At 40.1% G+C, this 23,284-nt stretch overlaps 1 pseudogene; it reads left to right on the forward strand.

Annotated features, from left to right (window-relative positions):
• The first annotated feature begins 1,925 nt into the window (after positions 1-1,925).
• Positions 1,926-17,248, forward strand: LOC103889799 (uncharacterized; annotated as a pseudogene).
• Positions 17,249-23,284: the final 6,036 nt, after the last annotated feature.

Below are 23,284 nucleotides of genomic sequence, written 5' to 3' on the forward strand. Positions count from 1 at the left end.
ACAAGAAACATTTCTGGAGTTGCTTTAAAAGAAACAAAACCTTACCAAGGATGCCTTTTCCTCACCATCTGCCTAAAATAATTTCTTAATAACTCCTATAACACTTGGGTTCCAGAGACGAGGACATAGACATCTTCTGGGGTGGGGACATTATTCATTCCACCAAAAATTAATATATTCCCCAAAACTGTCCTTCTCTAAAGTAAAATTTAAAAAATAGCAAAGTACTTTTATGAAGCAACAGAGCCGGACAAAATCTTAGACTTAGTCAGAGTCTGACTTGTGAGTCCTCTAACTTGTGAGTTTTAGCTGTTGGGGTATGCTCACTCCACTCCTTTATCTGCTTAAAAGCAGCTTCTCCAGAAGGAAACCAATTGTCAAGAAAATTCTTCCTGGGAAATTTTATATCAGAGAAGATTAACACAAAATAGGAATCAAAAATAGAAGAGATTAGAAGTTGATACTTTATCCAGACAGGCTATTACCTGTTCTTTTGAGGATGCACTTCTATCCTCATCTATTCTCTCCAGGTTGCCTACACTTCCCAATTACCTCTTTGCTAGAAAGGAAGTATGAATAACTGGATCTCATTGAGTTATCTGAGTAATCACCCTGCTATGATATCTCACTGCACTTTAAGTGAATTTTGTTTGTCTTTTCTCTTATTAGTCTTTCTTTTGTCGGTTCATTTTCAGCAAACATTTAGAGGACAACTGGAGCTTTCTTCCTCTCTCCCAATATAAGCAAGTTCCCTTAAAATTCAGGCAGCTTACAAAGCAGCAGGAAGGTTTGTGCACAGGCTACAGCACTGTGATTTGTCTCCGCTAGTCAGGCATCAGTAAAATTTTGTGGAGCCCGAGGCTGCAGCCCACTGATGCTGATGTAGTTGGATCCACTTCCCCTGCTACTGATCCAGGCTGGGACATTTTTGGCACGGTAGATATGTGAGATATAATGAGTGCAAATCCATGTCCAGTTTCATCTGGATCCAACTGATTTCTCCATGTACGTAGGCAATTGCTTGATAAGAGACTGTCTCTTTCCTAAAGATGTTAACAGGGAGGCTGGTGTCTGGGTCAGGATGATGTCCCTGATAAAAAGTAAAAGAAGAAAGTGGCATTGACGGTGCATGGCAGGGACATTCTCCATGCAGTGGTCACCCTCAATAAGAGAGAAGAACTTTGGAAAATAATACTCGATGACAGAAAAGAAGGTAGACTATGAAGGTGCCCAAAACAAGAATAAGGTGCAATGCATTTAGTCTCTGGGTATTAAAGAGACCTGTAGGTCTTGATAATGGTGGATGTGTGAGTGCTGCATGCATTGAGGAAACTCGGTATCATCTCTGTGTATCTGCAGTAAATTGCTTGATCTTATAGTGGTAAGAACAATGGCATAACACCATTACCTAATACTTACAAATATGAATAGCATCATGTCAATAAATTTTCTTTTTAATATTTTTAGAAAGGAGCAATGTTAAAACTCACAGAAATGTTGCAATTATAGGACAAAGTACCTACTTCCCTAACCAGAATCATATGAGAGTCTTTTGAAGACCTGAGAATCATACTATTTAACATTTTACTATGTATTTCCTACAAACAAGATATTCTAAATAATCCCCATGTGCCAATGAAATACATTACTCCATCAACTCCTGAGGAATGTTTCAAATTTTCAAAAAAATACATAAAAAATATTTCTCATAACAAACTACTCTCCAGTAGAAACACATTCACTAAAGACAAATTTGTGCTACCCTGGTCTTACCTGGGACACCTGGGGACACTGAGCTGGTGCTGAGTTACTGAGATGAGACAGCCCTGTAGCTGTGCCGAGTCAGCCCCATCCCCTGCTCATTTGCATGTTCCCAGAGCACAACCTCCTGCCCTGAAGACTTATTAATAGGCTGGTCACACTTCATGCAGGAATCAGACCCAGTCAGGACACAGCATGGACATGAGGGTCCCTGCTCAGCTCCTGGGGCTCCTGCTGCTCTGGCTCCCAGGTAAGGAAGGAGAACACTAGTAATTTACCTAGCCCAGTGTGCTCTATAAAACCTGGCCCTTCAGGGAACTTCTCTTACAACATGATTAATTGTGTGGACATTTGTTTTTATGTTTCCAATCTCAGGTGCCAGAGGTGACATCCAGATGACCCAGTCTCCATCTTCCGTGTCTGCATCTGTAGGAGACAGAGTCACCATCTCTTGTCGGGCAAGTCAGAGCATTAGCAGCTGGTTAGCATGGTATCAGAAAAAACCAGGGAAAGCCCCTAAGCTCCTGATCTATAAGGCGTCCAGTTTGCAAAGTGGGGTCCCATCAAGGTTCAGCGGCAGTGGATCTGGGACAGAATTCACTCTCACCATCAGCAGCCTGCAGCCTGAAGATTTTGCAACTTATTACTGTACGCAGCATAATAGTTACCCTCCCACAGTGTTACACACCCGAACATAAACCCCCAGGGAAGCAGATGTGTGAGGCTGGGCTGCCCCAGCTGCTCCTCCTGATTCCTCCATCGGCTGAGAGTGTTCCTCGGATGCAGCCACACTCTGATGGTGTTGGTAGAGGGGGACATGAAGCCACCTCTGCATCCCAATTCCTTTTTCTTTGTAAGCTCCAGCTGCACAGACATAGCAATGCCTCTCCTGATTTAACAACGGCAGAGATCATGACACCTGAGGAGTCTAGTTTATGGCTTCAGTTGGAATTCATGTAACACAGAAGAAGCCACTATAGATATTCTAAGCAGGAATTGTCATAATACAGAAAATTAGAGCCTAAACTACTGAAGTCTAAATAAAATGTAGAGCTGAATCTCTAAATGTAATGTTTTATTTGCAAAGAAATATTTGCCAAATTGGACATACAGGAAAACTCAGTGGTCTTCAGTATATTGGAAGAACAAAGAGAAGGTTAGCGTTTTATGAAAAAGGGAAAATATTACCTATTGCACTTTGAGAAAGTTCATTGGCACTAGGAAGGGTTGGGAGCTGGCAAGCTCAGGCTGGTAAGCAGTGGTGGACAAAGTGAATCCTAGAATTATATCAAGTTATCTCAGAAGTTGCAGTTAAATGTGAATTCAGGTTACAAGAAGCCAAAGCAGTGAACGTTGCAGAGAATTTTCTTACTGAAATGCCAGGGATTCAGAGTAGACCCTGCTGCTCACCACACAAAAAGCCAATCACTAAACAAGTATTGCCAAGAAGCAGGCTTTAGTCAGGTGCTGCAGCCAAGGAGATGGGATGCCATTCGCAAATGTATCTCCCTAACCAACTAAAATTAAGAGTTTATATAACAGGAATGAAATGTGGGAAAACAGGAATTTGGGAGGAGTAAGGAAGATAATTTGGTCAACAGGAAGCAGGAGGTCAGTTAGGCAATCATAATGGGTGAAGGGTCTGACGTCTCACTGTCCCGATTCAGTGATATGTATGTTTCAGCTCCTTGATAGTATCTGGGAGACCTGATGGTTGGTTTACTGAAAAAAGAACTCAGATAAGACAAATATAACTATCTTGCGTTTTAAGACTGGGGGAGTCAATTTCTGTTTATTCAAGAAACCATAAACCTTAGTTCCATGGGATAACAGAGCCTATTTCAATTGCATTCTAGAAACAATATTTTACACCCTGAGTGCCTTTCCCCACTGGGTTTCTTGGTTCTGTTGGGTATAACAAGAATGAACCAATGCCTACGATTAACATTCAGACTACAACCTTTCAAAGCCAAGGATACAGTAGTCAGGAAAGTTGATATTAGAAGCAGGAATCTCTGGTGCTCCCTCAGAAAACAGAATGCATCTGCCCTTGAAGTATGGGCTATCTAACCATGTGGTCCTCAGTTCTGTCTGGAAGCTTAGGGGCGGGGGTGCTGATGCTCTCAGCTTCCTACAGCATCTTTTCAGGTGTTTCACCAGTCCTCACCTCTGTTCCTGTGTCTGCTTTAGGTACCAATGGAGAATATTGAGCCATCCTTTTCTGATTTCCAAATCTCATGGGAGGACCTCTTATTGGGCAACTCTATAGGACACAAGAGAGGCAAAAAGGGATATTTACATAAGTTAAAATGATTTTCCCCCACTGAGGCCATTAAAATATATATATATTTAAAGCCACATGTTAAAAACACATCAAGCTTTATTTTCTTACTAATGCAAATTTACATTTGCAAACATTTTCAGGATTGTAAAGGTTGAAAACATAATTATTTGTCCATGGAATGATCAAACACCTCCATAATTAAATGGAGTAAACATTTTCTTGAAAATTTGTACTCATTGAAGTAAAGGAATATATTTAAAATGTGTGAAGCTATGTTAGAAATTATTGGACTTAAATTCAACTGTGCAGTTTTGTTTGGGACGTTGTTCACTCCTGTGACCTGCCATAAGAATATTGTGTCATGTGTAGTCACTGCTGTTCAGCCTTGTCCTCAGACAATTGATATCTGTAGGCTGAAGATGAGCTCAGGGCCCTGCAGAGAAACCACTCAGCTGAGCCCTTTCTTGATCAGCCAGATGATTGTGAACATGAGCATCCATGAACACGAAAACAAATGTTTACTGTTATCAACCACTGAGTTGTATATTTAACCAGTTACCAATTATTAATGCATAAAGGCTTACTGATACAGTATTTACACCTCTACCTACACACGATTTTTTTTAAGTTGGTTGTGTAAATGTGAATATTTAGTATTAAATTGTGAAGTTATTAAGAGAAAATTAAAGACAAAATTAAAACTAGTATTCAATAAAAAATTAAAATTTACCTTATTTATGGACAATGTGCATATATGTGTATAAGATACATAAAAGTTACATATATTTAACTGATAAAATGTTGGCTACAAATATACATGTATAGTATTTATATTTAAGTATGTTTATTTATTATATATGCTTAGTTATACAATTATTTAAATTAAATACATTTAAATAATTTTGTTATATTCCATTAAAAAGGGTATTCTGGCTACATATAGTTCATAGTCTTGCTACAGAAAATTTCTTTTAGCCTTTATTTTTAAAACTCTATGAAATGATTGTCCTTATCTAAAATATTTTTCCAACCCAGTAGAGCTCCAAGGGTAGGACTAGAGTCAATTTTGACTAATGTTGAATATTAACCATTGCATCCTATAAATGTCTCCATTATGTTCACGCCCACAATGATGATTTGTCAAATAGAATTCTCACAATGATGGATGCGGGATGGAGTCACCTCAGTGCCATTGTCAAGGAATCCCTGGAAATGTAAAAATCATAACAGTGGTTAATCTGCAAGGGTTACATCTGATGATCACATTGCAAAGAGAATAGCAATGTAATAATATTGGCTGTTGCTTTTGACAGATCATCAGCCCTTAAAAGAAATGCAACAGGATGATTGCAGACAAAGTGATTCAGGAAGAACTATGACTAGACGTTTCAAAAATGAGCCAAAATAAAAACATGCTTTCCAAGCGAATATTAATCGAAATGCCATTAATGAGCAGGAGGCTTTTAATAATGAGGATGATTCAACAGATGGACTTCAGTCAGTCACCTTTCCCCGCTTTCCCAGGGAGAATCATGAACCAAAGTTATGGAGGTCCCTGTGGGGACTCAATAATATGAGTTTCAACTAACTGAGACATACAGGGCTACTGACTCTTCTGAACACCTAATTTGCCAAGAAGAACCCCTAACACCTCTAACTTTGTGCAACACATCAGGGCTCAGACTAACAGCTGGTATCAGGTGATTCTAGTGGACCTCATGTAACATGAGGAGTGGTTATTTTCCTATATATGAATTTGCCTTTCTTTCAGTTATGTTTCTGCATAAAATATTATTTGAGGATTTTCCAAGTGTTTTCATCAGACTCAGGAAATTCTTCCATAATATGGCTTTGGATGAAGCAACTTATTTACCTCAAAAAAAGTAAAGCAAAGTGTAGCTCATGATCTTGTCATATGCACAGGTGCAGCTTTCCCTATAGACACGGAAAACCCCATTATTAGTCAAGCAAAGCTGGCACACAAACCCTTGTGCTATTGAATTGCTATGCTGTCAGATGTGGTGGACACTCTGAAACACTAACCACGAATGGTGCTGTTACTTTCATAAGCAGAATATTTACATCTTGAAAATAAGCTCTAGACTCACCATTGTTATGCCAGCTGAACTGCTGGAAATACTCTATTCCTATTTTCTCAGGGCTGCAGTTTTCCAGTTGATGTTTTTTTAAACATAGTCTTGCTCTGTCGCCAGGCTGGAGTACAGTATTGTGATCTCAGCTCACTGCCACCTCCACCTCCCAGGTTCAAGCTATTTTCCTGCCTCAGCCTCCCAAGTAGCTGGGACTACAGGTGTGTGCCACCATGCCTAGCTAATTTTTGTATTTTTAGTAGAGACGGGGTTTCACCATATTGGCCAAGATGGTCTCGATCTCTTGACCTCCTGATCTGTGCACATCAGCCCCCCAAAGTCCTGGGATTACGGGTGTGAGCCACCACTCCCGAACCTGCTTGATGGTTCTTAATCCAAAGAGCTGACATGCAATTATTCCACTAAATTGGAAGAAATTATATGATAAGCATGTGACCATTTAGACTTTATACAATACTGGATAAGTGGTCAACACAGGGCATTAGGGTATGTGCTGGGGCCATAGATCTAGCCCATATAAAGCAATAGCCAATAGAATTGATTTTACATATTTTAGAGAGGAAGTACAGAAAATATGGAACCTAGGGGACCTTCTGGAATGTTTCTATTTATTGCCATTTCCACTGGTAAAACTCAGAGAAGATTTCAACAGTCATCAGGATGAAGTTCTAGGGATCACAGTCATGTGAAGCATTCCCTGCACTTGGATCTCCAGTGAGGCAAAGGGAAGATGAAATGCATAGTGGGATATGGAGGTGTAAACACCAGAGACAGCATCCTGATCAGCTTAAATGTGGAAAAGTGAATTTATTTTTTCTCTTTAGATTTATCACTGAATCTGTTGGATCTGAGAAAAGTCATTATGGCTAGTTAGGCAGAAAGGTGTTTATTATCATGAATTAAATGGATTGAAAACATTTGGGGAAACCAGAGTGGCAGCTCAGGCGACTCCAAGTACTCCTTTTGCTGTTCTTGATCCTCTCCGTGCCCCATGTTTTCCGCAGTCAAGAAGGACACTCTCATTTTGATAGAAACCTGGCAAGTGAAGATACTGTGCCCACAGGACTGTGCTGCCTGGCTGTGACCCAGACCAGGAAATTGAGCACATTTGAGTGAGATCAGGCACTTTCCCTCCCTCATCTCAATCCAAAAGCACTCTGTAGTAACACAGCTGATGGGCATTCTTCACCACATCTGGGACTTAGGAAGCCAAGGACATAAGGAGTAGACCTTCCAGACTCTACCCTAGAGAAAGTATTGCCAGAAACTAGAGAATAAAATAAATATGAAAGAAGCTGGTGACAATAACTAAATGTGTCAAGCATATATGTATTTTAAATAATTTAATCTTTTCTATAAAATTCAAAGTGCTATTTTTAGCCACCTTTACAATTTAGACCACAAATTAAATAATAAGTAAACAGATTAGTGACTCATGAGAGAAGATCATTTATTCCTAGATGGTGTTGAGCTGAACAGATTGGAGTTTCCCCACATTTTTGGGAGCACAATGTTTCGTGGGTAGCATGATGTTCTTTGTAAAGGAAATCATTATGTTCGGTTGTAGCATTTTGCTGTTAATACTAGTAATGACTGGAAATTCAAGTGTAGAAAGATGTGTATTTACGATAGAAAGCCACAGGGTGGACCTGGGCAGGAATAACCCCTGTACTCGTGAAAACAGAAGAATCTACATGAGACTGAAATGAAGATGTAATCAACACAGGCAGGGCTACACAGAAAGGGGTCAATCTCTAGTAGTTGATAGCAGAGCTGCTGTCCTTCTGGGGGCAGTAGTGAGAAGAGCTGCTCTCTTTTCTGCAGGAGACAGCTTGAATGTGGAGTCTCAGGCAGCAGGAGCTCCTCCCCAGCCTGCAGCAGCAGTGCCATTCTTGGAATGTTTCTAGAGGTTTGACTGGAGGCTATTCCTTAAGGCTTTTCAACAATTTGCAAGAAATTTAATATCCTCTAGTAAATCCTTTTATGCTTCATGGATTTGACATTTGCAACAGGGAATATACACAGTTTACAGTGACATCATTCACAGCCTCCTTTTTTCTTGATAAATATAATGCTTTCCAGGTGGACCTGCCAGAGGAAGCTGATGTGAACAATCCATGTCACCAAACATAGAAGACAAATAAGCTCAGGAAGGCCACTGGGTTCTCACATAGCTGCACTGTCCCCTGGTACAAAATGGGAGAGTGTAAAACTCTTAGCTCCACCATCAGAGAGATGGAGGGGTGTGACCTCAGCATAGTAAGTCAGTATTTATAGACATTTGAATACTAACACCTTTAACACCATAATACAGGCAAAATAGAAAAGAAAATAAATTGGACTACATAAAAATGAAAAATGGGCATCAAAAGACACAATCAACACAGTGAAAATGCAACATGTGGAATAGAAGAAAATATTTGTAAATCATATCTGATAAGGGGTTAACAATGCTATATAAAAAGAAGTTCTACATGTCAACATTAAAATAAAATACCTGATTAAAAATGAGAAAAGAACATGAATCAACATTTCTCTAAAGAATATTCTTTAGAGATAATTAGATAACTAGCATAGGAAAACATGGTCAACATTATTAATACTTAGAAAAATAAAAACAAAACCCACCTCACACCTATTAGGACTTTTTTTTTGAAATAGAGAGTGACCAGTCTTGGTGAGAATTTAGGGAACTGGAACTCCTGTGGACGCTGTCGTGGTGATGGAAATGGCCCACTTGCTGTGGGAAGCCAGAGGGAGATTCCTTGAAGAATTAATAATGGAAATACTATATAATTCAGCAATTCCACTTTTGGACATATACCCAGGTAATTTAAGATATTAACTTGAGGAGATATTTGTATACCCACATTCAGAACCAAATTATTCACAATAGCCAAGAGGTAGAAGCAACTCAAATGCGCACAAAGGAGGGAACTGGTAATCCAAATGTGGTGTATACATACAATAGCATATTATTTAGCTTTAAAAAGGGAAATTCTGACACATGCTACAACGTGGATGTAACTAGAGGACATTACACTGAGTAAAATAAGCCAGTCACAAAAAGATTACTGAGTTATGATTTCACTTTGGTATTTGCAGAACAGTTTCCATTTTGTCTTGAATCAACCCAGTCCCCTTCCCTTTCTTGATTGTAGTTTTCTGGAATAACTGTGGAATGTTCTGGAAATGTAACATTCTGAGATAGGGCATGGTTGGCCAGAACAGCCTGCACTGCGTTTCTGTCCCTACTAGAAACAGGAATTCCTTCAACACTCTAGCCCAGTGTGTCATGTGATTCTAACACATAAAACCCAGGGTGGGCTGCATTCCAGGGTTCCTCTGTTGCAGTCCTTGAGGGGTAGGGACAGTCTAGTGTCAATCAGGCCCTGGCAACTTTGTGCTCTCTCTGGCTGACTCTCTGTAGGTAGTAATCCACCTCATGTAACTGGTTGTACATGGGAATTGTGTCTTACTAGATTTGGGTAAGTTGGTGACCAGTACACAGCAAACCTTCTTGGCAAAATTGGTGCAGTGAGATATTTTAATATGAGAGAACCATGGCTTATTGGTGAAGCTGGAGGAACAATACTCTCCAGTACCTGGCCCAGGACAGAGACATCAGCCTGGTGATGCAAGGCCTGGACATGCAAATGGATGTTTAATGAGGAGGGAGGATAAATGGAACACGGTGAGAGGCAGCATTTGATGTGGCAGTGAGACAGCAGAAACAGCGGAGAGGCAAGACAGCAAGAGATGGCATTTTGTGAGAAGATGGACACGGTGATCAGCAATGGGCAAGACAGCTATGGGAGAAGTGGCAAGACAGTGATCAGTGAGAGAGAGAGACAGTGATCAGCACTACAGCGATCAAAGCTACAGAGTTGTTAACATTGCAGAGCTGTTAATACTAGCCAAAGGCTGTTTTAAGAGCCATCATCTTTCCTGACAGGCGGTAGAGCTGAGCAGATAGGCAAGTGGCCACAGAGCCACTGCTTCATGCAGGCCAGCCACTCCATGCTCCAGTCCCCCTGCGGGAGCTCAACCCACCCAAGCTGGGGAGCCTGGAGAGATCTTCATGCAGGCCCCACATTAGAGACTGCTCGGCACCATTTCGGCTCCTGCACACCTGTAAGTGTCCCATCTACCCACCTGCCTATATCAGATGATCCAGGAAATAAGGCCTTTGACTAGATAGTCCATTTGAAGTCCTCCATAGCACACCTGACTACATCCTCGTTGCTCTTTCTCTTGGTCATTTCTCCTCTAATGACATTTTATTTATCCATCAGCCATTTTATCTTATTTTCTGCCCTGATATATGTGTTTGCTTTGCAGTTTTGTCTTTGGCTCCCTACTAATTATGTTTGTGCAATTGTTTAAGGCCGGACACTTGGATGTAAGAATTCTGTTCTGTTGACTTTAAGAAGCCAGAGTCACATTGTTCTATGGCCACAACCAGGCCTTTGAGGCTCACTGTTGGCCACCCCACTGAGGCTCCAGGATTTTCTGCACTGGTCAGCCCCTGGATATTCCAGGGTTTCCTGCCATTTGGTGTGGGACACTCATAGGCTGATACTCGAGTACTCTGGGTTTCCAGCATTTGGTATTGTTGGTCACTCCCTGGATGCTCCAGGGTTTTCAGCATTGACATTTGTCTGAGGATTGTGGATTGGAGCCTCACCCTATGGGAATCTTGGTTTGCCTTTTCTTGTTTTCTGCCCTAAAGTTATCATTTTTCATAACGGCCTTGTGTTTTCTTTTTGTCACTTTATATACTCTTTTTCTTCTATACTTTACTTAATAAAAATGGCTTTAAGGCCAGGTATGGTGGCTCATGCCTGTAATCCCAGCACCTTGGGAGGCTAAAGTGGGAGGATCATTTGAGGTCGGGAGTTCAAGATCAACATAGCCAACACTGTGAAGTGTTGTCTCTACTAAAAATCCAAAAAATGAGCCAGACGTGGTGGTGCATGCCTGTAATCTCAGCTACTTGGGAGGCTGAGGTACGAGAATTGCTTGAACCCAGGAGGCGAAGGTTGCAGTGAGCCGACATTGCACAACTACACTCCAACCTGGGTAAAAGAGTGACACCTTGTCTCAAAAAATAATAACAATAAATAAAAATTTAAAAAATAAAAAATAAAAATACTGCTTTAGTCATGTTTTGTTCACTAACAAATGCTTACATCCACTTTCATAACATCTTGCTACGTCTTCTCAAACCTTTTATGCAGGAAGTGGAAATCTGAGATGAGAACAATTGATGGCCCATTCACTTTCTAGAAAGTGGTCTGCATATTGAAACTGGGTTTTCTTAAGTTATTGATTTCCTAAATTATAGAAAATTTTGTTTTTGAGGCCGGGTGCATTGACTCATGCCTGTAATCCCAGCACTTTGGGAGGCCGAGGTGGGTGGATCATTCGAGGTCAGGAGTACAAGACCAGCCTGGCAAACATAGTAAAACCCCCTCTCTACTAAAAATACAAAAATTAGCCAGGCGCAGTGGCATGTACCTGTAATCCTAGCAACTCAGGAGGCTGAGGCAGGAGAATGGCTGAAACCCGGGAGGTGGAGGTTGCAGTGAGCCAAGATCGCGCTATTGCACTCCAGCCTGGGTGACAGAGTGAGACTTTATCTCAAAAAAAAAAAAAAAGTAAAACAAAAAATTTTGCCTGTGATACGATAATGAGTTTCTTTTAAAACTTCTGAGATTAGTGTCTTAGAGATTCAACTGTTGTGTTTTGCTGCTTTCAGCTTGTTCTCCCTTTAAAAAGGCCTGGGATCATTGCTGTCTCCTTTTGCTTTTTCATCAGCTCCTGTGACTTTTTCATCTCAACACTTTGGGAGGCTGAGGTGGGCAGATCACGAGGCCAGGAGTTTGAAACCAGTCTTGCCAACATAGCAAAACCATATCTTTACTAATATTACAAAAAATTAGCTGGGCATGGTGGTACATGCCTGTAATCCCAGCCACTCAGGAGGCTGAGGCATGAAAATAGCTTGAAAAGGGGAGGCAGAGATTGCAGTGAGCCCAGCTGAGATTGTGCCACTGCACTCTAGCCAGAGCAACAGAGCGAGACTCCATCTCAAAGAAGAAACAACAACAACAACAAAATGATCCCCCAAGAATCAATAATAACCGGAATAAAGGGGCCCTTATCAGATATTCTCAATTATTCCAACTACTGTTAGGCTTCAGGAAGCCACTAGTTGGGTACAGCTGTCCAGGATTAAATCTGTTTCTTACAAGGTCCTGCAGGCACAAAAGGTGGACACCACAACCTCCATTTATAAAACATAGAAAACTTAAGGCTGTTGTTTTGCAAACACATAGATTAATAACGTGGTTCTGTGGGTGGACATAGGTGCGTTAATTTTTCTCTCTCTTCCAATTATAATTTTCTTGTTTAACATCCTAGTAAAGTCTATATCTTCTAAATTTCATGTAAAGATGATACGGTCCGTCACAAGTCTTCCAATCCATTCTGTCTTCTGACCCCACAAATGAAAGCATCCTGCCATTGGGCCCCTTAGTTCAGGTACCAAAGATTTTTGTTCCTCAAATGCTAGGGAAGGCCTGCACCCATAAAGTCAGCAGGAAGCACTTACAGAAAATGGACTCTGCTCTTCTGCAGTCCCCTTAAGATTAAGGAGGAGTATCTAATCTCTGAGGGAGCAATGAGATAGGAGGTAGGTGGGACTCAACCCGGAACCAGATTGAAGAGTGGGTGACACAAGGAAGAGACACTGGAAGCACCTATCCGTAAGACGTGCCCACCAGTGCCATATCAGTTTACCATTGCCACGGCAACACCTGAAAGTTACTGCCTATTTTCTAGCTATTTCTGAATAACCCACTCCTTTATTAGCATGTCATTAAAAGTGGGGATAAATATGAATGCAAAACTGCCCCTACGCTGCTGCTCTTGGCACACTGCCTATGTGGTCGCTCTGTTCCATAAGAACAGTCACAGAGCTGTAACACTGCCACCTCAGCAAAGCTGTTTTCTTCTACCACCAGCTTAAGCTGCATTCCTTCCTGAGTGAAGCCAAGAACCTGCCCTGCACCACTTTTGTCAAGTTAGTTGACATAAAATTACTCATAATATCCTCTCTTTATTTTTTTACTCTTATAGGCTGTGTAATGACTTCTTCCTTTCCATTTATGATATTGTGTTTTGTGTCCTTTTTCTTTCTCTCTTTTTTTTTTTTTTTTTGAGACAGATTCTTGTTCTGTCACCCAGGCTGGAGTGCAGTGGTGCAATCTTGGCTCACAGCAACCTCCGACTCCCCAGTTCATGCCATTCTCCTGCCTCAGCCTCCCGAGTAGCTGGGACTCCACCACGCCCAGCTAATTTTTTTGTATTTTTATTAGAGATTGGGTTTTACCGTGTTAGCCAGGATAGTTTCGATCTCCTGACCTTGTGGTCTGCCCGCCTTGGCCTCCCAAATCTTTCCCTCTTCTTTATAAACCCTTCATCAAACAGTCACAGGCTTCAATTCAGTTCTTTCTTGGTGGTAGTATGGCTCATGAAAAAAGCTGATTCTTCTGGGTTTGAGGCCATTCACCATGTTTATATGTAATACTGTAAAAAGTACTGTGACATAAGCCTCTGCTTCACAAACTGACCACTGTCAAACATCATCTCCCAACCAATAGAGAATTTTTTTGTTCCTCACTAGTGTAATTCACATAGGAGCAGAAATTTCAAGTTTAAATTATGGATTTGTACTTTACCACTTGGTGTATTCAAGAAGATGAATAATATTAATACCTCAGTAGGGCTGGGCACAGTGGCTCAATCCTGTAATCCCAGCACTTTGGGAGGCCGAGGCAGGCAGATCACCTGAGGTCAGGAGTTTGAGACCAGCCGGGCCAACATGGCAAAACCGCGTCTCTACTAAAAATATGAAAATTAGCTGGGTATGTTGGCACACACCTGTAATCCCAGCTACTTGGGAGGCTGAGGCAGGAGAATTGGTTAAATGGAGAGATGGAGGTTGCAGTGAGCCAAGATTGTGCCACTGCACTCCAGCCCGGGTGACAGAGTGAGATTCTATCTCCAAAAAAAAAAAAAGAAAAAAATCAGTAGCTTTGAATTTTAAACATCTATTTGACAAGAAATTCATAGTTGTTTCTCTCTTAAATAACATAATAATTCTTTCAGTAATGAGCCTGGTTTGATGCCTCTCTCCCCAACATGATACAAGTGTCGCATAAATCTATGAAAAACTCCATTTCCCTGTGTCTACAAGAACTACCTTGGATTGAAAACTTCCTCCCTTGCTCTAGTCGTTTCTTCTACACCCAGTTTCACCTAATCTGCGACTCAAAACAATACTTGTCAGGAAACATTCTGGAAAGAGCAAAAGGCTTCTAAGGAGTGTCAGAGATTCCTGGACAAACATCTGTCCATTTCTAGAAGGGGTTGTGAGTATGAGGAAGAGCAGAGCTTGTAAATCTTCTACTTGCTTTCACTCCCACTGTATTTCCTAACAACAACAACCACAACCACATAACATCATAGAACGAGCATCTACTACTTCCAAGGCTTTTGTCTCAGTAAATCTTCTCTACCTCTATCACAGCATCTAGAAGGTTTGATACTCATATAAATAGTGCTGTAGCTTTCTTTTCATAACTGGAAAAGTGGGCAAGACTCAGTGTAATGCAGGCATTCCTTAAGCTAGTTATCATTCAGTTTTTAGATTACCATTGCACACATATACCCAGCATATGTCTAATATATATGTAAAAATCCATGAAGCAAGCGTTATATTAGCTTGTGTTTTCTATTGTATTATATTTTTCTCTTATATCATCCTCTCCTTTTTGTCATTAAAAAAAATCTGTTCAAGTCAGTCTAAATTAATTATTGGATCATAACTAGATAAAATCTTTTTTTTTTATAACACATTGACCCAATGAATATGTTTCTTTGCAAGACAGAGTCCTCATTTCCGAGATAACAAGCCTGAAAAAATTATACTGGAACAAGTCCACAAGTAATGATGGTAGCTTTTCCTTATTGTCTGCCCTGGGGCAAGAATAACACAAAAGATAACAAGGTAGAATAAAGATTACATAAGAAAGAAGGACAGCAACAGGACATGGGAAATTTTATACGGTAACATTTAAATAATGGATGATGAGAAGTAATGCGTTAGACAGGGATGGGCGGGAATGATTGAGGTCTGAGTACTTTAGTACAGATTAAGATCAAATCATTAGGATTTTAAGAGTTGTGTACAGTTACTGAAGAAAATGCCTTAGAATTTAATTTGACCGTGGATAAAACATTCTTGGATTAGATTTAAGACTATTTTCCATGCTAAGTATATTTATAATGATGATGACTGTAATGCTGAATATTTAAACAATTAAAACAAAATTAATTGCCACATACATAATGTCCTGAATACTATTGTAAATGTTTTGTCTTATTTTCTTTAAACTGTCTACAGCACTGTAAGACAGGTACCAGTATTGTCACAGTTACACAGATATGGAAACTGAGACACAGGGAAGTTAAGTTACTTGATCAATTTCAAGCAATCGGCAAGCCATGGAGCATCCATGTCAGGGCCTGCCAGGACATATGAGTATAAACAGAAATTTTTAACTCAAAGAGGGTATGTGTCTGGGTTAATGGAAAGCTTCAGGACCCTCAGAAAACATTACTAACAAGCAAATGAAAGGTGTATCTGGGCCGGGTGTGGTGGCTCATGCCTGTAATCCCAGCATTTGGGAGGCCGAGGCGGGTGGATCACCAGGTCAGGAGATCGAGACCATCCTGGCTAACACAGGGAAACCCCGTCTCTACTAAAGATACAAAAAATTAGCCGGGCGTGGTGGCAGGCGCCTGTAGTCCCAGCTACTCGGGAGGCTGAGGCAGGAGAATGGCGTAAACCCGGGAGGCAGAGCTTACAGTGAGTGGAGATTGCACCACTGCCCTCTAGCCTGGGCGACAGAGCGAGACTCCATCTCAAAAAAAAAAAAAAAAAAGCTGTATCTGGAAGATTAAGTTCTAACAGACTCTTCATTTCCATAGATCCAATAATGCACTTAGGGAGATGACTGGGCATATTGAGGACAGGAAGAGAGAAATGAAAACACAGCCTTTTATATTGTTCTTAACAGACTTGTGCCAAACATCACATGGGTGTATTTAGGTGATTGAGGAGAAGAAAGGCACAGGAGTGAAATTCTGTGAGCACAAGGGAGGAGTTCTACACTCATACCGAGCCAACAAACTTTTCTGACCTGACAACCAGGGTGGTGCAGGACGCTCAGTGCAGAGAGGAAGAAGCAGGTGGTCTCTGCAGCTGGAAGCTCAGCTCCCACCCCAGCTGCTTTGCATGTCCCTCCCAGCTGCCCTACCTTCCAGAGCCCATATCAATGCCTGGGTCAGAGCTCTGGGGAGGAACTGCTCAGTTACGACCCAGAGGGAACCATGGAAGCCCCAGGGCAGCTTCTCTTCCTCCTGCTACTCTGGCTCCCAGGTGAGGGGAATATGAGGTGGTTTTGCACATTAGTGAAAACTCCATCAGGAGTTTTCTCTGCTCAGCAAGAAATATAATTAAAATTCAAAGTAGATCAACAATTTTGGCTCTACTCAAAGACAGTTGGTTTGATCTAGATTACATGAGTGCATTTCTGTTTTATTTCCAATCTCAGATACCACAGGAGAAATTGTAATGACACAGTCTCCAGCCACCCTGTCTTTGTCTCCAGGGGAAAGAGCCACCCTCTCCTGCAGGGCCAGTCAGAGTGTTAGCAACTACTTAGCCTGGTACCAGCAGAAACCTGGGCAGGCTCCCAGGCTCCTCATCTATGGTGCATCCAACAGGGCCACTGGCATCCCAGCCAGGTTCAGTGGCAGTGGGTCTGGGACAGACTTCACTCTCACCATCAGCAGCCTGGAGCCTGAAGATTTTGCAGTTTATTACTGTCAGCAGGGTAATAACTTACCTCCCACAGTGATTCAACGTGAAACAAAAACCTCAACAAGACCATCAGTGTTTACTAGATTTTACCAGCTGCTTCCTTTACAGACAGCTAATATGGTGGCCACTCAGTTTTAGCATCTCTGCTCTATTTGGACATTTTGTGGTTCTAAAAAAAATATCATTGAACAATTTGGACTCTGATTCTTGGACTCTCTTCAACCGAGGCACCAGAATCCCAGGTTTCCAGAAATAGTGACTCACTGTGTGAATCCTTATATAGCCCCAGTGGTTCTTAACTTTCCCAGTAGAGGTAGCTCAGTGCATGCTACACTGCTCCATTTGAATTCTGCAACATTCTAAGTAGTGGAAAATTCTATTTATTTATCCAAATAAATAAGTAGGTTGACTCAGTAAAAGCTGTTCATGTGAAGATACTACCATGGCTGAATAAATCCCATTCTTTTTCTTTCTTCAGGCTACCAACATTTCAGTGGCAAATGGTTACTATGGAAACATTTGCCATTTAAAAGTGAACTAAATTATTTCTTGAATTTTCTCTGTGATGCAGTAGACTGTAAACAGATTAAAGTTTGTTAAAATAAAGTACATATTACATAAGGAAGAAATAGACTATTCCTAATGACGTCTGCAATGACCTAGTAGAAAGAGTGATGGAAGCAGTTGTTTTCATTATTTTTGTCCAAGACTTCCTTCCAAAAGAGATTTCATTGATCATATTCATTTATTACCACCTATAAGACATGTTGACATTATGTAACATCTGATGTGAAGCACTGAGGATACATCCTGTCTATATTATTCTTGCCAAAAATTAATGCTGTGAATTGAATCAGTAGTAAACATCATATACAAACCCAACTGGGAGGACATTCTTCAACATACCTGGACAGTAGCCTTCAAATGTTTGAAGACCATGAAAGAGAAACAAAAGTGAGAAACTGTCACAGACTTAAAGCTATTAAGTACAGGATAACCAAATAAAATACAGAAACCTGAATTTTATCTTGTAACATAAAAAAGTCATCAACGGGAAAAATTAGTGAAATTCATATGGTATTTTAAATGAGTTAACTAATAACATTATATCTATGTTCATTTCATGGTTGTGATACTTATACTGTGGTTATTTATGATGCTGACATTAGAGCAAGCTGACGGAGGTGCATATGGGAATGATTTTTACTACATTTTTCAAATTTTAGGTCTAAAAGTATTTCCACATGAATTTAAAACACACACACAAGTAACTAAAAAACAAGAAAAAGGTGGTTTTTAAACAATTCCACAAGTTTCCTCCTATTTTGCACCTTTTCCTATTTCTTTCTTTCTTTTTTTTTTTTTTTTTTTTTTTGAGACGGAGTGTTGCTCTATCACCCAGGCTGGAGTGCAGAGGTGTGATGATCTCGGCTCACTGCAACCTCTGCCTCCCAGGTTCACGCCATTCTCCTGCCTCAGCCTCCCAAGTGGCTGGGACTACAGGCACCTGCCTCCATGCCTGACTAATTTTTTTGTACTTTTTTAGTAGAGATGGGGTTTCACCATGTTAGCCAGGATGATCTCGATCTCCTGACCTCGTGATCCGCCCGCCTCAGCCTCCCAAAGTGCTGGGATTATAGGCGTGAGCCACCGCACCCAGCCACATTTTCCTATTTCTAATTCTTATCTCTATTAAAGACAATCATAGCTCCCATTATGTAGAGTGTAATCACTAATTTGCTCAGTTCTAGAATACAAAGAAGGCATCTTAAAAATTGACTGTGCATTTCTTCATGAATGTGAAATCCAGGGACCAGGATTCTCTATTTTTTAAGTCCTTGGTTTCTCTTTAAACTGAGGGTGCAGAGTTCAAGTTCTCAAGTCCAAAATTACTTATGTTAGTAAATAACCTCATTCCATTTCAGCATGGCTATTATGTTCATTTAAATGCATTTTAGAAGGCATCTCTGTTTATGGCATCACCAAGAGTTTAATAAATCTTCTGTGCAAAAATAAATAACAAACACACATATAAATATAAAGCTAAAAATTCAAAACTATTTCAGCACTCTGAAAATTGGTGAAGCATAAAATAATTAAAGATGTATATTCTTTATAGAAAAAAAAGTACTAGTGCTTTGAGTAAGGACAGAAAAAGTCTGTAGCCTTTTGCCTGTAACAGCACCCTTCTACCCCCAGCTCAGTCAGCATGAAATACAGAACTGGAGTTTTACCAATATGAGGATAGCAAATAAAACTAGCAGCTCGCTGTCAAAGGGGGTGAACTTGAGTAAAGCCAAGGAATGAAGTAAAATTCTTCAGTGTTTCCAGCTAAACATGCAGAACTCCATAGGGAATGAACAGAAAAAGTCCACAGCTTTGTTAGTCAAAGATGATGCCCTGTTTGGAGCAAGTAGTACAACTGCTAACAGTAAATAGCAGATTCCTGGGTAAGATAGAGCCATATTGCTGAAACAATCTCTGCACACATTCCTGGTGACTTAGAAGCTATAGATATGAGTGATGAGACCCAGGAGTGCCCGGTGCAAAGTAAAACCAGAGGGAGGTAAGAACTAGCTGCATTTTGCAGGTGCTTTTTAAACTACACACAGATGGATTGACAGGAGATAGATTTATAACCTCCAGATATTTAAGCAAAACTTCTTCTCAAATCATTGGTGACCACTAAGCTGTGCAGATACATGTGCAGTTTTTATAAATTCAAACTAAATATTAAGAATAAAAAGCAGAGACATCAGTGGTCAAACACCACATGAGATACAGATTTTTCAATATCACGCATTGAAAATACATTTAATATATGTCATCCACTAGCTCAGCCTATCCTATCCTAAATGTGCTCAGTACACTTACATTAGCTTACAGTAGGGCAACATTATCTAACACAAACCTTATCTTACAACAAAGTGTTGAATATCTCATGCAATTTATTGAATACTCTATTGAAAGAGAAGATAGAATAGTTGTATGAATACTAGAAGTACTATTTCTACTTGAATGCATATCATTTTCACACCATCTGAAAGTCAAAAAAATGATAACTCCAACTATCATAAGTCAGGTACCAGAAGTAAGTTCTGACAAGTAACTAAGAAAAAAAATTTTAAATGCTCAGAAAAATGAAACCAATTCCAGGCCTGACATGGTAGCTCAAGCCTGTAATCCCAGTACTTGAGAGCCTGATGCAGAAGGATTACATGAGGCCAGGAGTTCAAGACCAGGCTGGCCAAAATAGTGACACCCTTATCTCTACAAATTTTTTTTTTTTAATAGCAGAGAGTGGTGGCATGCACCTATAGTCCCAGCTACTCAGGAGGATGAAGCTGGAGGATCACTGGAGCCCAAGAGGTTGAGGCTGCAGCGAGCTATGATCACACCACCACACTCCAGCCTGGGTGACAGAGTGAGACCCTGTTTCTAAAAAAATTAAAATTAAAATAAAAACCCCACAATCTAAAGAGAGGTACTATAATATATTATCAAAAGTGTACAGCTTTCAGTTTTAAAAAATCCTGAAAAAAAAAACAGAGGAGTATGATCTATAATGAAAGAACAAAGTAAAGCAACTACAATAATGACAACAGAAAATAGCCAATGAAATCTGATTCTAACTTGTCCTCATTATTGGCTTTAGCAAAGACTACAAAGCAGTTAATATGCAGATGTTCAAATAATTAGTTTTAAAATTATGATCATTGACATAAAAAGAAAATATTTTAAAAAAGAAGATTCAGCAAGTGGGACCTCAAGAATAGAAATGGAAAGTATAAAAAATGACCAGATGGGAACTCTAGAAATGAAAAGTACAATAATCCAATTTAAATATTTATTAGCTAGGTCTAATAGCAATTTGAGATGACAGAACAATCAGTTAACTTGAAAATAGCGGATTGGAAATGATTGAGCATAAAGAAAATGTTTAGAAAAAAAGGAAGAAACTTCAGAGATTTATAGGTCAGAGTGAAGGATACCAACAAATGTATAATGAGAGTCAAAAAGGAGGAGAGACAGAGAAAGTGGCTGAAAAAATATTTGGAGAAACAATGACAAAAACTTTTCAAAAGTAATAAAAAATATTCTTAGATGAAAAAATTCAATAAAACCATTTTAGATCGTCAATAGAAATTAATAACTGAACACATTATATTAAAATGTTGAAAGTCAAGAAAAAATCTTCATTGCATCAGGATAAAAGCAGACACTATATACAGAGACACAACAATGTAGCCATTGGCTAAGTTTTCATCAGGACCAATAGAGGCTAGAAGCAGTAAAATGACATATTTAAATGCCAAAAAGAAAAAAAAAAGAAGGCAGTCAGGAAATCTATCCAGTGAAAATATCCTTCAAATCTAACAAAAAAGCAAAAAAAAATTTTGGTAAACAAAATACATTCATTCATAGCAGCTATGTCTTATAAAACATTTGAGAGAAAATCCTTCAGAATCCCAGGAAATGACATCAGACAGGACCTCGAGTCCACTGGAAGAAATGAAGGCCTCAAAAGTAGTAAGGAGAAACACCAAGTCTAAAAAGATAAAAATACACTTAATGCTATTTATATGAAGTTTAAGACAGGAAAACCTAAATGATTGTGTAGATGTCAGAAAGACAGTTACTTTTGCTGGGTGGGAAGGGTGACAACTAGCAAAGATTGTCCATGAAGGAATATTCTATCATTCCATCTGGACAATGAATTACACATAAACTTTATTCAGTTTCACATTCAAAATGTGTGCACTATACTTTGGCTGTTTTACCAATTGAAATAAAACTAATAAAAACCAAACCTAAACTCCTTCGCACTTACCAGTAATCACAGCCAAGAGCCCAGATTAATTTGGAATATTATTATTATCACCACTTTTTTACCCTATTTTGAAGCTTACGCTTTTCATCCAGCTACAGTTTCACAGCTCCACCTCTGGCCCATTCTTTTGGAAGAGCTCAGATCCATAGGGCGGGTAACACCTATGGAAGACTCATGAATGACATGATTGATGGGTATTTAGCAGAAAACAAGTTGTATGTATCACAGACTGTCCTATGCAGAGAGTACAATACATGTGAGTGAGAGAGTCCCTCTAGCAAAGAAAAGAAGTGTGAACTAGACCTTCAGAATATGGTCCAGTTTTTAGAGTTCATCAGAAGAACACAGATCAAGGTGTCCTCTCATCTGGGCATGGGAAAGTGAACTGACTGCAGGTTCTCCCTAGATCAGTGGCCCATGGCTTTGGAGACGTGTACATTAAACTCACATTTGTTCACATCCACAGTCACTTCCTGGCTTTACCATAGGAATGATGGTCTGCCTACCCAGTTACTTAGGAACTGTGCACACAGGCTATCAGTTACTAAAACAATTAAAAACAGTGACTTTGGTTAAATGTGTATCAGTAGTTACATTCTGGAGGGAAAAATGAGCAGAGGGGATATATTTTAATACCAAATGAAAAATCACAACCTTGTGACTTCTTTCTCTCCCCATATAATTCGTTATGCTTGTGCTGAAACTTCAGAGTATCAAATGAGCCCCATATATTCATCCCTAAAGCTTTGTCCTTGTCCAACCTGAGCCCATGTTTGGGCCATCCACTGGCATCCAAGTACACTTGTGAGATGACCAGTGTCCAGAGAGCATTGCTAGGGCGATTCACAGGCAGCTCCATGCAGAGTCTCTCCCCTCGAACTCCCAGCATCACTAACCCTGAAAGAGTGACCTCCTGTCCTCCACAGCACCCAGAGCACAGCCTACCCTGCCATGATTTCACTGCCCAACTTACAATCTCAGCATAGATTCCACTGGCTCAAAGACAAAGTCAGGTCCCAGGCAGAGACTGGTGTGGGGGCCTAAGAAAAACCATCTTTTCATCAATTTTTCTGTTAGAAATTTCCAGACATTTTCACCATATTAAAAAATTATTTTCATTAGTGCTGATCTAAATGGTTACAGTTAGACACTCACAGTGTTATAGCTCAGAGCACAAACCTCAGCGGCTGTTAGTCCAGAGAATCAGGTGGTCTCAGATGGTTCCTGGCTGGTGCAGCCACTGTTTCAACAATGGGAGGAATGGAGCTGAGTAGACAGATCCAGACCAGGGGCCCTCTACTCCCGACCCTAGCCCTGGACATTGTGCTCTGCAGGGCCCCTCA

Source organism: Pongo abelii, chromosome 12 (genome assembly GCF_028885655.2).
Source record: "Pongo abelii isolate AG06213 chromosome 12, NHGRI_mPonAbe1-v2.0_pri, whole genome shotgun sequence".
In the NCBI taxonomy this organism is placed as follows: Eukaryota; Metazoa; Chordata; class Mammalia; order Primates; family Hominidae; genus Pongo; species Pongo abelii.